This window comes from Lagenorhynchus albirostris, chromosome 5 (assembly GCF_949774975.1).
Source record: "Lagenorhynchus albirostris chromosome 5, mLagAlb1.1, whole genome shotgun sequence".
In the NCBI taxonomy this organism is placed as follows: domain Eukaryota; kingdom Metazoa; phylum Chordata; class Mammalia; order Artiodactyla; family Delphinidae; genus Lagenorhynchus; species Lagenorhynchus albirostris.
The window spans coordinates 84,892,044-84,908,859 of NC_083099.1; the positions used below are offsets into that span (position 1 = coordinate 84,892,044).

General features: G+C 37.6%; 1 protein-coding gene and 1 pseudogene across 1 annotated transcript in view; both read left to right on the forward strand.

The window, feature by feature from the left end:
- Nucleotides 1-16,816, forward strand: part of ZBTB20 (zinc finger and BTB domain containing 20) — a 793,456-nt gene that overhangs the window by 452,610 nt on the left and 324,030 nt on the right. The gene's annotated exons all lie outside the window — the stretch shown is intronic.
- On the forward strand, nucleotides 13,567-13,750 carry LOC132521428 (U4 spliceosomal RNA; annotated as a pseudogene).

Consider the following 16,816-nt stretch of genomic DNA (forward strand, 5'->3'; position numbering starts at 1 on the left):
GATCTTGCCTTTGTCTTGTCTTGTAGTTCTGCCTGTGGCGCCTGTCACTAGCAGTCAAATAAGGACAATTTTACCATTCTCTCCTGCTGCTCTAATTTTTTTTTAGTGCCGGTACATGAATTTGTTATTCTTTATAATTCCCTTTGAAGTTGGAAATCCAAGGGGAATCTAAAACTGACCAGATGTTTCTGCTGCTGGAGAGGGAAGAGAGTAAGGATTAAGTTTAACGAAAACTTGGTCTCTAGGAAAAAAAAAATCATTTCAGCTGGAAATCATCATTAAGTGTACTCATTTGCTACATATCTATTAATTTACATTTACTAGTTCTTTATAGACAATATCACCTATCAATTTTCTCTGGGGGAGGGAAACATCATAAATTTTGTGAACAAATACGTTCATGTTGTGGTTCGCTCAGGATTTCTCTTTTAGAGTTTTAGTTCTATTGCCCTACATATTCCCCTCACCTGCTTTATGCTTTACAGTGAGTGTTTTCTGTTATTGTTGTCATTGTTGTCCTTGTTGCTGTTGAAGGATCATTATCATGTCCCATCAGACTGGGAGGCCAATTCTGCAAACTTTTCTAAGAGGGTGAGGTCAATGCATCCTGTCGTTAGGGAGGGAAGGAAAGGAGACCTGCCAAAGTGCTTAGCCTTTATGGAGAACTTCATCCTCTTTAGAGATCTGTAGATCAAAACAAGAACAAGAGTGATGAAGACCTTCAGAGTAAAAAAAGAAAGTCTTGTGGTCTTTTAAGGATTCAGATAATATTGCAAACAGTGTGAATAAACAGGTTAGGAGATGGAAAATTATAGTTAGGTATACGAAAACACAAAAGAAGAAAAAGAAAAGCTGTCATTTGTGAGAGGACATTCATGGGGCCTCTCAGATTAGACGTCCAAAGCTGCAGGCCCTGGCGTAAGAGGAAATATGATTAAAAAATAAAATTGGAGAAGAGTCTTAGAAACCAATCAGGATGTTTTGGTGGTGTGCTTAGTACTTCACAAAAGTGTTGGATTGAGAGATGGACTTTTTATTTGCTCGCTTCTTGCACACCATCTGTCATACTATCCCCTTGCATTGCTCTCTGGATTTCCCAGGTTTTTCTAGGTTTCTGGGAGGACAGAGAAATCTGTGAATAACTACTGTGCACCCCTTACCTTGCTCAGTGGATTAAACATTTGGAAGCATTCCCCACACCTCATAAGGGATGAATACTCACAACTCAGGTTCTATTGCCCTCACCTATCTTGTTTTTAAATAGACACTCTGCATCCTCAGTAATTATATTAAGCTTCTTAAGCAGCACATATCAATTTCATATACCATTTTAAGCATTTTTTCAGCGTTTTGAAAGAGAGAGTAGGGGAAGAGACAGAGAGAAATCACTTAGCAGCTGATTCACTTATTTTAAGCAGCTTTCCCCATTTGAAAATATAAAAAATTCAGGTCCTGGAACATTGGGTGATTTGAATGTTCTATAAGGATTTGAAAAAAGATTTTTTTGAATCATATGTTCTACATTCAGGGACCCAGATTTTCAGTTTAGTCCTTTAAAAAAAAAAACAGGTTAAAATAAGGGGGTTTCAATCTAAAGTTTCTCTTCTTTTTCATTTTTCATTATTATTATTACTATTAATCAAAGCAGATGGTATGAAAAGCATTTTTGTTGGTCTCACTGATGACAGAGCTTAACCTAATAGTCCAAGACTTGGAACTTGGTGTTTCAATAAAGAAAACACTGTTTGAGGTATTTTCCATTCAAATCAGCATCAAAAGTTTTTAATTAACACCATCAGAAATTAATGGGCTAAATGCAGTTCAAGGTTCCTACATACCCCACTACTGGGAACGAGACAGCCAGAGGGACCCACTGAGCACGTTTGTATTTTGTACTGTGTTTTTATTTACTCACTGAGCAGAGTCCCAGCTGCATGTTACCAGCAGAGTGAAACCTATGAGGGCCCCTCCACCCCAGCACTTTCACTTTGCTCACTGATCATTGTCCACAGTTCCTCCTGATTGTAATTGGTTAGAAAGTTTGAAATTAGCAAGTCCTTGTCAGTGCAGAAGAGTTTTGAAATCGAGGCTTGATACAGCCATCAGGCCTGCAGAAGCCTAATGGCTTGCTGGGTGGGTTAAGAATGGAATAAAGAGTGAAGAAGAGGATCAAGGAAAAGGGAGGAAAGAAAAGGGGAAGAAAAAGCATAAAATGGAAAGGAAGTGGATATGAAATGGAAAGAGCTTTGTAAATATTGACATTTGGCTTCTGTGCAACTGGATTTGATGTCTCAGAATGGAACTCACCGACAGAGCCTAAATGGTCCCTGGGGCTCTTTTTTTTCTCCCAGAACTTTTTTTTTTTTTTTTCCGGTACGCGGGCCTCTCACTGCTGTGGCCTCTCCCACTGCGGAGCACAGGCTTCAGACGTGCAGGATCAGCGGCCATGGCTCATGGGCTCAGCCACTCCGCGGCATGTGGGATCTTCCCGGACCAGGGCACGAACCCGTGTCCCCTGCATTGGCAGGCGGACTCTCAACCACTGCGCCACCAGGGAAGCCCTCTCCCAGAACTTTTTAAAAGACTTGCCCACTTGTGGTCAAAGGGATGCTACATATGTTCATATAAGAGTCCATAATGTACCCGTCCACCACGTTTTCTAGGGATTAGGAATACAGTCATATCCTTTATACATTATAATAGAAGAATGAAGGGCCTATAAATTCTTCTCCTGTAACCATAAAATATCTATTGTTTAACCTTATGATCTGGGCCCCCAAACCAAAATTCTCCAGAAAGCTCCTATGCTGCTTGCTAAAGTGCAAAATAAACTCACCTTCAGCCTTACAGCAACACAGGAACTGCTTGGGCAAAGTTAACGAAAGTAGATATTGTCAGCAATGATGAAATGTTTATAGAAGCTTAAAGATCTTAATAACTTTCTATAAATCTTCTCATTTATGTTGAAAGCCTTCAAGCTTAATACATTTAGATGCAACCCATCACCTTTTCTTATTTCTCCTCTACTTTAATACAAAACAACAACAACAAAAAAATGCAAACCAACTACAACAGCACAGATAACATTGCCATGAATTCAGAATGTCAGGAAATTTTCAGTAGGCCTAGTCATGACAAAATGATGCAAAAAAGCATCACCATTTTTAGAAAAGCTCCCTAAAGCAATTCAAAGCTTTCTCTCCTGAAACACAGGGAGATCGACATATATCAGCTCCTGGAGGGTAATTGGTGAATGAGTGTCAGGATTTTCATAAGAACGGCTAAGAGTCTGATCTTGACATCATAGCCAGAGAATCAGGTAAGCCGATTAGCAAATCATCATTTTTCTGTTTCTAAGCTGGGCAGTGTCAGGATTTACTATCCCAAAGTTTGACTTCTTGCGGGAGTCAGAGACACTTTACGTGGAATATAATTTAGTAAAAAGATGTCAGTCTAACCTTTCCCCAGACCATCCTTTAGATCAGGTTGTGCTAGATCAGATTGCTCAGTGTCTATGCTCCACCCCCAGACGTCTTTATAGTCTGCTTTAGCCGGTATGTGGGACATATCCCTCAGCTCACCTGTAATTCCAGCCACACTGAAGCAGTTCAGTGTTATCCCAGACTCGGCCTCTGTGTTGGTCTTCCATTTTCTGGCCCAGGGCCTTTTCCAATGCTGGGAGAGCTCAATAAATCTACACTGGATTGGGGAACTAGAATGGCAGCTTAATTCCCTGCGGGGGCAACTCTCAACCAAAGGAGGAACAGAGGTGGAAAAGAAATGTTCCAGCCTCCATTTCCTTCAGACGACACCACTGGAGGCATTATATATGTATCTCAGAGATCCTGTGGAATTGTACTGCTGTTGGCCTCTTTGACATATCCTTATTATTGCCAGTCCTCCTCCCTGACTCACTCTCATCACTCCTTCACTACTGCCTTCTGAGGTCACCTTCCCAATTACTATCTGCACCAAGTCCTTGTCTCAGACTCTTCTTTGGATGGAACCCAAAATGAGTCAGGTAGTCGGAAGACTTTTTGTTTGTTTTAATCAGTCAGTTCACAGCATCTGCTTCTCTGCTGTCTACTACCCACAATGAGCTATTGCCCATTCATAGCCCCGTTCCCAAAGCTAGATAGAAGCCCAGTTGCTCACATCAATAGACTGTAACATTTGGAGGGAGAAACATTGTTGTTGTTGTTTATTTTTTTGTGGTACGCGGGCCTCTCACTGTTGTGGCCTCTCCCATTGCCGGAGCACAGGCTCTGAACACGCAGGCTCAGCGGCCATGGCTCACGGGCCCTGCCGCTCCGCGGCATGTGGGATCCTCCCGGACCGGGGCATGAACCCGTGTCCCCTGCATCGGCAGGCGGACTCTCAACCACTGCGCCACCAGGGAAGCCCGAAACATTGTTTATTCATCTGTGGTCTCCTATATCTAGCACTGCCCTGACACATAGTAGGTACTCAATTAATGTTTGTTGGATGAGATACGTAATCTGCACAGGGATTTTTATTTCCAGTAATAAGAAATACTGGTGTGTTTCAATCATGTGAGATGCATTACAGCAAATTTGTTGCTATTAATAAATTTCTGAAGTATGTGATTTATTCTTTTAAAAATCAAAACAAACACAAGACTGTCCCTATAATAAAGTTATACACCTGTGTTTTCTAATATGCTTTATTAAATGGGAGAAAAATGGGTTATGTTTTAGTTTGTACTCTAGAAATTGCAAATAACCCTAGGTAAATCCATGAGAATGTGTTAGAATCTAAATATCATCTCTCCTGTACATCAAGGTGGGGAAAATAAAGTTGAGTACTTCAGAGTCATACTGTAGGAATAGTGGCAGATACTGAAGTGTCTGATCAAATTCAACAGGCTTTTTAATGACTCTTGTTTTGGGGTATTTATTGCTGTGATTATGTGAGTCTAGTCTGAAATGAGACATGGTGATGTCCTGTTGATAGCTGTTTTCTAGATAGAAATCTAAGATCCTCTATATCTATAATTGGCACCAGGGAAGAGTCTACATTCTGTAAGAGAGATTAATGAAGTGCCAGAACACAAATAACAATGAAATAGAAAGTTCAAAACTTTCTTCCTGCATCTCAGTGTCCAAGACATGAAATTTTAAAGTTATGTCCAGGGTGCGGTGACCAAGATGATCACCCTAACACCACAAGCCTCCTTCTTTTTAACCAATGTCCCACTCTGGACTGAAGAAGAAGGACACTTCAGGAAAAGGGATCTTAATTTCCCACGTAGTTTATTTTGGCCCCATGTGAGTACAAAAGGACCTGATGTTGCATGTTAGCTGTACTCCTCTGAGAAAAAATAAGATTTTCTTCCCCGCTTTAGGAAATTTCTTCAACTTTTATTCTAGGAAGATTAAACTATTGATGATTACTGAATCTGTCCAAAAACAAAAAAAAACAAAAAGTTTCAGGAAGAAATGGTGATTTCCATTTACTTTCTCAACATTCTTGCTGACACCTGGAGAACTGTAAAATTATAAATATTTAGAAACATTCCCTTCAAGAAAAGTCAACTATCTGATCTGCTCTTTTCCAAAGTGGACTTATTTGGAATTTGTACTATGCCCTGCAGCAGTTTTCTAAATATCCTCATCTTTTCTCCAGTGATTATTGATCAACCTCCTAGGAAACCCCTTTCTACACTAATGTTGTTTTCCAGAAAAATATCAGCTCAGTTGTGAAAGATCCAAAAGGAGGCTCTGAGACAGTGATTATAGTGGCTGATGCTGTTTGTGTTCTGAAGAGTTTGTGGTTTGGTATAGTGTGTAGTTTGCCAAACTTTGTAGAATGGTTATTGATCCCCTCAGGGAGGCCTAGTGGCAACTGGAGCTCCAGGGGTTAGTCATATCTAGCCCAGCAGAGCCTCCTCTAAGGCTCCAAATCCCTCCCAGTTCATCCCAGCAAGCAAGCAAGACCAATATTACCCCTTTCTATGTGTGCCATGACATGAAAAAGTTTGGGAAGTGCTAGTGTTATGGACTGAATGTTTGTGTCCCCCCAAAATTCATATGTAGAAGCCCTAATTTCCAACATGGTGGCAATAGCCCCATGCTTGGAACTTTATTTAAGCCATCACATTAAATACCCTTACAGACTAATAAGGCAGTATAGCATGATAGTTAAATTCTGTGGGCTATAGACAAGAAAGTCTATACAACACTTACCAGCTTTGTGACTTTATGGGAAAGTTTATTATCTTCTCTTTGGCTCAGTTTCCATACTGCACAGTTATAACAGTAATAATAATAATATTACTTACCTCCAAAAAAATTGCTGTAAGGATTAAATGAGTGAATATATCCAGAATGTTCAGAACAGTAGTAAGTACTCAATAAATATTACCTATTAATTTCTATCTTTTGATGCCTACATTAAAATCCCACTCTTCCTTGAACCCGTCTATTAAAATATATATCCACATTGATTTCAACTTCTTTGGTTTAGAAGTAGATCCTAAGAAGAAATAATGTAATATAAATGGAAAAGTCTAAGCCCTCTATGCTTTTTTTTTTTTTTTTTTTTTTTTGGCGGTACACGGGCCTCTCACTGTTGTGGCCTCTCCCGTTGGGAGCACAGGCTCCGGACGCACAGGTTCAGCGGCCATGGCTCACAGGCCCAGCCGCTCCACGGCATGTGGGATCTCCCCAGACCAGGGCACGAACCCGTGTCCCCTGCATCGGTAGGCGGACTCTCAACCACTGCGCCACCAGGGAAGCCCCCTCTATGCTTTTTAATTTTGGCCCTCCAGCCTCCTAATATTGTGGCCTCTGGGAATTTGATTAAGATTCTCATACTCAGTTATGTTTTTATTTAAAATGTGTAAACATTAGCCATCTTAGTGTTTTTATCAGAATTTAAATGAGATAATATGTTTGGAGTCTACAATCTTGCCTGGACAATAAACAGTTTTGTAAATGTTAGTCTTTTCTCCCTTATGGTGCTATAAAATTGTTTTGTTTGTTTTAGCATCTATATGTATCTATTAGTATCTCTGGGCAGGTAATTCATATATTTCTGCCAGTGCCACAGGCGCTCACACATTAGTCTGAGACAGTCAATAAATATCTATAGGCTGTACAGAGGCAGTGATATTAAATGGTGAGCTGGTACAATTCTCAGTTTATCACAAGTTCTCCTGCCTCTAACATGGTATGTACTCTTCAAATGTCCCATTGTTTTATTCAATAATGGTAAATACAAAGGATTTTTTTCTTGGTCTGTTGATTTGTAAAAGATTTTTATTCAAATGAAGAGAAAATTTTTTATAAAGCAGTCTTTAGTTTCTACTAAATGTGAACATATAGAATTGTTGAAATGAAAAAGAATAGAAACACAGTTTTCAGAGTGATGCTGATATTAGTTGATGATGCCAAGGCACCAATGAAGAGTGTATTTTTAAAATTGAATATGTTCTTATTTCTTGTTTGTTGATTTTAAAGGTTATCTAAACATGTGAAGAGAAAAATCAAATTTTTCCAATTTGAAAAGAACAAAAACAGCTAAAACCTTCTTTTAAAATTTCGAAGCTATTATGAGACTATTACAGAAAAAAGATTGTACATGAAAGAATTTTTTTTTAAAATCAGGTTGCTTTGCCTTTCTTTAGTCACTTCAAAAGTCTTTGTCAGATATGAAAAAGAAATATTCTCAAAATGAAGAGTAAATATAATTAAAATGGTTCCTTGCCTTGACATATAAGCTTCTTATCGGCAAAAATCTTTATAAATTTAATACCATGAAACTTGGGTTTAAAAGAAGGAATAAGAAAGAGTGGGCAGGGAGGGAAAGGGAGAGAGGAAGAAGTTTGATTTTTTATGAGTTGACATAGAAATGATGGTAAGTGAAATTATATTAAATCCTTAATTGCTTTTGATGAGAAAATTTTAGATCCGTAGTATTTTCTTTTTATTGCTGGTATTTGGCATGTACCTAGCACACAGTAATCTCTTTTTAATAGTTAACTAATGAATGAATGATATTGGCTAGGCCACATTAGTTTGCTTTAAGCATAATTTTCTGGCAACAGAAATAATTAAGAATATAGTCGATTCATCATCAGGATCAAATGTTTATTGAATACCTACCTTACATTCATTCTTTAGCAGGTAGTATAGGGCTATGGTTAGAGTTTCACATTCTTGAACACTTAGCTGTGTGACCTCTGTGAGCCTCAGTTTCCCCCTGTGTAAAGTGGAGATTTTGAAAGTGCCCAGTTCAGAGGATTGAGGAGAATTGCATGAGATAATGCCATAATGCACTTGGCAGAGTTCCTGACAGTAAGTGCTCACTAAATTTTAGATACTGGTATAAATATTATATTACTTACAATATTATAAATAAATATATTACCCCATAGAATTGTTATGAAGAGTTAATGAGTTAACATGTTATTACAGTGGTACCTAGGACATCTAAGATTTCAACAACATATATTAAACAATTGGAAAGCCCAACACAAAACAGTGAGGATTCATATTGACAGTTTCTCTGAAAAGAAATACAGTCTAATTGGGGAAAGGGTTCATATATATTAAGAGATAAAAATCAGTAATAATGAAGTTAACATTTATTAAACATTGACCCTCTGTTGAGCTCTAATGTGCTTTATTGCATTTAACCTTCACAACAACTACATGACATTTGTATTAATGTTACTGTTTTACACAGGAGGAAACTGAGGCACAGATGTTGGTAGAGTTAAGCACTGCTGGTATCTTGGGTAAATCTCTTGTATATCATTCCAGATCCTGAGCTTTTAACCACAGGTGCCAACAAGTGTGTAAGTGTTCAGGAGGGAAGTAAACACAGATCACTGGCCACTTCGGGAAGAGCTTCAGGGGAAGTAAGGAGCACTGGGCCCTATGGTGTCAAACATTCATTATGTGTCAGAGTCTGGCTCCCTCCATTTGAATCCTGGCTCCTCTACTTACTGGCTATGTGATCTTGCATAAAATTTTAATCTCTCTGTGCCTGTATTTTCTCATCCATAAAATGGGAGTAATAATAGTATTACCTGGCAGAGTTGTTGTGAAGATTTAATGAGTCAATTCCTGTGATTACAGTGGTGCCCAGGACATCTAAGAGTTTGATAAATGTTGATGTTAATATCGTTACTGTTACTGTTGCTGCTGCTGTTGTTATTGGTGACTGCAGTACTTTGAAATTTTTTCCTTCTTAATGAGCTAGCATTTAAAATTTAAAGAGAAGCTAATATTTCAAAGGTGTAGATCACAAGGAGACTTAAAGCATGGTTTTTCTACTTTTGCCCAAGAACTATTCTTCAGCCTAACATGATAGGGAAAGAAAACACATTATGTCAGAAGATTCCATTGTATATTTAGGTGAAAGAAATTCAGTAAGAGAGTATGTTTGCTAGCCTTATGTGTTTTTTTCTTTGCTTTGTGCCTATCGATTGATATTTCTCAGTTAACCTTCTTAAGAAAACAGTAATATCAAGTAAAAAATTATTGTCATTTTTACTTCTTCTGGACAAAGATTATTTTTAAAAATATGAACACAGAGGCTTTAAAACAGAATCTTGAGAATGTTAGCCCACAGTTCACACTGTCATGTTTAGTCCATTTCATTAAAGGAATAGTGATGTGCTTAGTGGCTAAGTGTGTAGAAATCCAAAAAAAAGGAAAAGAAGTACAGTAACCTTACTCGTGAGAAGAATATGGTAATATTCATTGACAGGGGAGCTACAAGGAGCAATTATCCCAAGCTGTGTCTTTCAGACAGTGCTGTCAGCTTTTCCACGTTGATGAGTGCAGCTGAGCTTGTGATGCACGGGCAAGAAACTCCAATGTGACTAGAAGACCGGGACATTGGCCACCATATTAGCTATACCAAAGGAAAAAGTATATGTAAAGAAAAGATGGATTTTAAAAACATTTGTAATAGAAATGATTACTGGCAGCACTTGACTGGATTTGCCTTCTGCTGGTGACCCCAGCAGAAGCATTTTATCAGATACCCATTTTCTTATGCCCTTTTTAGAGGCCCTTTAAAGCAAGAAGGCTATACTAGAACACCGATATTTTTGATGTGTGTGTGCATGTGTGTTTATGCATGGATGTGTTTAAACACACATCACATTTGGAATGTTTTGTAATGTTGGGGATTAGGTATCACATGGCTTTTTATAAATCAGAAGGCATATCTAATATTTATTATTTCAGGCAAAGAAAATTCATGGCAAGGTCTGGTTTTTTTTATTTTTGTCTGTCTTTCCTTCTTCCTCCTTTAGACAGAGTAAAGCTTAATTTTAGTATTTACAAGATAATTTGAAGTTATACTGATTAACTTTATTTTCTGGTATTCATTCACCTTAGTCTACACCTGTTTTTACACACTCAGTATTGGATTTTTTTTAAAGTGTAAATCTTTGAGGCTAGGAATTACTAATTAAAAATAGAACAAGGTACCACATGCTCAATTCCTCTCCTTGCTTTGTTTCTTTCCATTTCCCTTTCAGTACTCAACTACAAACTTTGTCACATGGAAGTACCTCTTTACATACACATCGAAACTACTGTGTGTGTGAGCTATAAAACAACTTAAAACTTGTTCAAGGCCCCAAAGCCTGTTCTTCACAAAAGAACCTTTCTTGCCCGATTTAGAAAGTGTTTTGAACGATGCATAACTAAGTAGAGTAACTAAACAATTGCTTTTGAGCATCTGAAGCTTGGCCATTAAGATTTCTATAGCCTTTTCTTTTGCTTCTTGTGGTTTAAGAAGTGATTCACGTTCAGTATATGAAAGTTCTGGGTTCAGCCCCTTGAGCTTTTTAGTGGAAGGGTCTGCACAAAGCGAATCAAATAAATAAAACAAATAATGTAAGAACTGAGGGCAGTTGAACTCATGCAAGTTTATGCACCAAAATATTTTATTCCTGGGAAGAAAAGTTATCTCCTATATATTTTAGTTTCCTAAAATCCCTAGTTTTCTTAGGAAGATACACAGGAATCAAGTTGTTTGTAAACAACTGATTCAAATATTACCTGGAACTTCGTAGAATAACATCAATACCTTTCATATAGGAAAACCATTATCTACCAATAGGGATGAATTATGAACATATTCCAACTGAGCAAAAGCATAATCAAGTGCATTAATAATGCTAAATTTTAGATGTTGCACTGATGAGATATTTTCTATACAAATAAAAGACCAAAGTGTATAAAATCTCAGGATGTGTGCCTGAGTTAGAATTACAATGCAGCTGTCATTTTTGCATTTCCTGGCTTTCATGAACCATTACTAGTGATCCTCTGTCATTTAAATCAGTGGAGAACATGGATTTATCTTAATTTTCACCCTTTGTTTCCCCTTTCTGTGATAACAGTTATGAGATATGATGGTGTAAAATGTTCCTACTTATAATGGTTTCAGCCTTGTCCCTTGGCAGCCTAAATCTTCTAGCTAATTCACTGATCAGTTAAATAGTTGAAGTTATTATTATTATAATTATTATTTTACATTTATATAGCACTTTCCTCCAAGGGGCTCAAGGCATTTTACACACAGTAAATTACCAAATAGGAATTAATCCTTATATCACCCTGTGGGGTAGGTACAGTCACATAAATGAAATTCTACAGAAACCTCGCCTGTGTCACAGCTCTCAGCTCTATTCTCCCCACCAACCCACCAACCTGCCTAACTGAAGGTAGAGCAGAATGCTGTTGGCATGGCAGGAATGGCTCAAAGCAAGATCTTTGGGAAAATGGTCCTGTGTCGTTCCTTTGGTTCTTTGAGCTACCCTGGAAAATATCACTGATGAGAACATCTAAGCATACACATCTTGATTTGCAGTTAACAGATTGAAATAAATTTCACCTACATGATTTAATTTAATTCTGACTCAGACAAGTTAGGATGTGTGGTCCTAAAACTTTATTTATTTATTTTTTGAATTTTATTTTATTTTTTTTATACAGCAGGTTATTATTATTATATGTGGAACCTAGTAAAATGGTACAGATGAACCCATTTGCAGGGCAGAAATAGAGACACAGATGTAGAGAACAAACACATGGACACCAAGGGGGGAAAGCGGCGGGGGGTGTGGGTAGTGGTGGGATGAATTGGGAGATTGGGATTGACATGTATACACTGATGTGTATAAAATGGATGACTAATAAGAACCTGCTGTGGTCCTAAAACTTTAGTGTGTACAAAAATTATTTGGGTAGCAAGCTTCAAATGCAGATTCCAAGGTTTTCTAACTTACAGAGAATCAGAAAGGGGCCCTGAAATTTGTATTTTCACCTCAGTGGATTTTTGAGACAGGTGATGCTTACCTATACTTTGAAAAATTTGAGCTGATTAAGGAAGAATTTAGTCCCCATTCTACAGATCAGAAAATGATGGCTCAGGAAGGCAAGATGTCACCGTATTTGGCAGAGCAGGAACTAGAAACCAAGATTTCAAATTCCAAAACCCATACTCTTTCCATTATGCTACAGTGCTTCCCAGAAAGGGAAAGCAAAGAAAGAAACAAATAAAACAGTATTTAAATGTAAAGGAAATGAGAGAATGGTTCAATGTGCATGTGAAACATTTTGCACTATTATGAACTGGCGTCTCCTGGCTCTTTTGGAACTCCGAGCTGATTTGTGATGCCTGGACAGAGAAGCCCATCATCTATAGCACAGGGCTAGACCAAAGCCTGTTCCTTGATCTCAGAGCTACCTTGTTCGCGCTCGTCAAGGAGTCGCTCAACTAACTCTAATCCAGCGGGTGCCTGATGGATTGTAATGTTTAATTTTTCACCCTGCCCACAAAAAGAGTCCTCTACTTAATAGGTGCTGCCACCAAAATAAAAAGTGGGCTTTGCCAGGAAACCAAGAAAAGCGCTTTTAATGAGCTTCCTGTTTACGTGAGTGGGCCCTTTATGGAATGGGATGGGTTTTACATTTTTTATTTGAAGCATTCTTACTCCATTTCTAAGAGAGAGAGGGAAAAAATGTAACAGAAAATGGTTATGAACAATTTAACTACTATTTTTCAATTTAGTATTCCATTTGGGATAATTTCATTCATTTTTTGAATTAATTTTTATTCAGTTTTCTTTAAAAAGCAGGACAAGGCATTATAGGAAAAACTGTAGAGAGACATAGTGCATCCAAAGTTTTAATTTTCCTCTGAACTTCTTACTCAGAAGTGTCAGAATTCCATGGTGGGGTTTAGAGGTGCTTGTGGGATTTATTTGGGGTTTTCAGAAACCAGAAAAACAGACACGTGGTGTTACTCGTGGTAAAAATTCCCACGCTCTGCCTAAACTCACCATACTTTTCATAGGTGCTACTGTAAATTGTACTGAATTTCCAAGTCCTTCCTTTTCTCAAATGCATGTATCCCTTAGCTATGAATAATAATTATTACTATTTATGTAAAAAAATTTGTGTCTCTCTTTTTACTCTTAGAAATCATCTTCTGTCTCTGAATTTTTCACCTTTTATTTTAGACACTGATTATTCCCAGTCACTGAACAGACAGATTTTATTTAAAAGAGTCTAGAGCTTTGTGCCGTGGCAGTATCGTAGCCAATGAGGTTTATCCGAGGCGCGATTATTGCTAATTAAAAGAGTCTAGAAACCTTGTAACAGTGGGTAAGATGGTATCTATCCTTTGCCAGGGGTGGAAGACAGCAACGACAGGAGGGATGCATTTGGAAATGTAATTTATATATGCTTGTAAAAGTACATTTTGTATCCTTCTCTGACTTGGCCTTTCAGGATAGTCAGGTTTGATTCCTTCAAGATTATTTTCTACCCAAGGTGGATGAAGATTTTGCCAGACGCTTAAACTATTTGGGGGACCCTCTTTAAGGAAAAGAATACAGAATTATGACTACAAATTAAGTACAGGGTCTTGGGAGGGGCTGTGCAAGTGAGGGGCCCTGAAGTTTAAGTTCCATTAAATTCATAGTAAATCCTCCTCTGTATATCCCCATTTGAGGCTTTCCAGAGGCATTCTTACTAAATATTACTGTTTCATATAATAACAAGATTATTTGAGGATAATGTCTAGGCTTTAGGTTAAAAGTAATAAAGTATTGTAAAAATAATGCAAGCCTAACTACAAACAATCTGACTAACTGGTTCCCTGTAGTATGCATCTCCATTTATTCAGGTTGACCCTAACTTAATGCAGGTCAACAAATACCATTAGTGCAAACATCTCTGCATGTAGCCTGGTATTTCAAGCAATACTTGAGACAATAAACTACAGGACAGGAAAAAAAAATGTCAACAGCTCCTTGAAGTTCTCTGTAATGGGATTATAGCTGTATTATGAAACTAATATCAAAAACTAGAGTAGCTTGAATTTGACCCACTGTCTCTTTCCTCTGAGTTGGAAAAGAGGTAAGAGACATGGCTTCCCCACAGCATTTTGCTTCTACCACCCATTGTTACACTTAACTGCACTGTTTCTTTTTGTTATTCAGTTATTTAAAGTGGAATTCATTTTCCTTTTCCTCTAGAATAAGATTGTAAGCATCTTGAGAGCAGAAATCAGAATTTTTTTTTTTCTGAATCTTTCACAGTGCCAGAGCTTTCTTGTTTCCTTCCATTTTTTTCCCCCATGTTTAAGTCTCTCCCTTTGCCTTGTTCTAGAAACAGTTTTTAGTGGTGGTCTCTTGGTAGGAGGTACTTAACAGTTTTGAAATGAACTGCTATGAAAACCTAAACCCATCACTACCCTCCCCTCCACTAACCTTCTGACGCTAGAATTTCCCCTTAAGGGAGAAAGAGCAAATGTTTTGGAGCTAAATCTAGAAGTTAAAATGAGAAAAAGGAGAAGAAAAGATATTGGTAGCTCAGAAATGAATGACCTTCCATTCTCTTTGTGGCTAAGCCAGTTATTTCACCTTGGATTTCTTCATCAGTAAGAAGTGCCCAGAAGCAACTTCTAAGTGGGAATTCTAAGTGGGAATAAATAAAAGCCAATTTTTCTGAGGCCCTCAATACATTTTAACTCCTGGTAACACTAACCAAAATAAAATTCAAAAGCACGAGGATAACTCCAGATGTGAGTAAATTTGTGCAACATCACATACTGGTAGTGTCCAGATGCTCACCTGAATGTCAATTTCAGTCATCCTCTTTCATCGGAAAAATATACATGTTGTCTTTGGCAGTGAAACCTATAAAAAGAATAAAATGTTGCATATTTGAATTTTAGCCATATTAAAAATAATTTTCACATATTTTATTTTCTTCATTTGCAAATTTAATTTATGTTGGTTCTTCCTTTTGTATGGAATCAACAAACTTTAACAGTGGTGTGGTTCTGAGTTAAATGTTTGCAGAATAGTTGTGGCTTAATTTAAAAATAAATTTCACACCTACCTTAGAGCTTGTGTTGTTCTCCCTTAGCTGGAAATTTCTCTTGTACAGAAATGGTTCTTAAACTCTTAGTTTTAGCCTGATTTACCTTCAGAGAGAAAGAGTGTTAAAAGTGTAGTTTGTGATCTGCATGAATGAATGCATATGGAAAATCCGATCTGTAGGAAAAAAATCTGACCTAGAAAAATGACTTCTAATTCTTCATACCTCATTTGGGCTATCTTTCTTAAAAAAACATGTTTACTGCTTTCTATAAACTGTTTCAAAATATCTGTGTCAGGATAACATTGCATAGTCCATAACTTCTTATTTTTAGACCCCCTGGGATTAAAGAAGAATATTAATCTGATTTACTCAGTAATGTAAAATTATCTTTTTATATTTGGCATAATTAGCCACCAATTATTTGCTTACCCAGTTCTTCCCTTAGCACTGTATCCAGATTTGTCAGTTATATATTCAAAGTGGTATTCCTTCTAGGTGTATCCTTCAACTGTCAGACTACTCCATAGACTGAGTATCATAAATGTTGATGCAGCTGATGGTTCAAGGCTGCATCAACATTTATGATGCAGCTGATGGTTCAAGGCCAGTGTTTCTGGTATATAGAATCAAGATGGGGTTTCTCAACACAGCACTACTGACAGTTTGGACCAGAAAATTCTTTGTTGGGGGCAGATCGGTACTGTCCTGTGCACTCTAGGCTGTTTAGCAGTATTCCTGGCCTCTACCCACTAGATGCCAATAGCTCCCCTCAGTTGTGATAATCAAAATTGTCTTCAAACATTGTCAATTGTCCCCTAGGGATGGGGGTGCAGGACAAAATTGTTCCCCTGTTAAGAAACACTAGATTAGTGGTATACATTACATACAACCAGAACCATTGTTTTTTGTTGTTGTTATTCATTTGCTGTTGTTGTTGTTGTTTTTAATGGAGCACAGAAAAATCTGATCCAGAGGAACTCAGTAGTTCTCGCTTGTGAATTTCTTCCATAAAACTGGTTCTATTTTAAATGTTGAATTAATAGGCAGGACACAAAGTTTCCTTTAATGACTTATATGTCAGAGAAGGGGTTCTAAGATTCTGCATAGATGTATATTTTATACTTTTAATTTATTTATTGGTCTCCTTATTATGGTGATCTTTCTGAAAGTCAGACCAAGTTGGCACACTGCTATGACTTAACTAAATTCCCCTTTCAACATTTGCCTGCTTCAAATAATTTAATTGTTGATATTTTACCCTTAGTGCACACAGCTGAAGAGAGATCTTTAGTGAAAACTAAAACTAACAGGTAAATCCATCTTGGCTTTGAGGCAGAAAGATGGCAGTTACACAAAGAGCTCTTCACTACAATGACCTGAGACAGTCCAAGACCTTGAAGTGAAATTTGGAGGTCACCTGCCAAACAGACCCC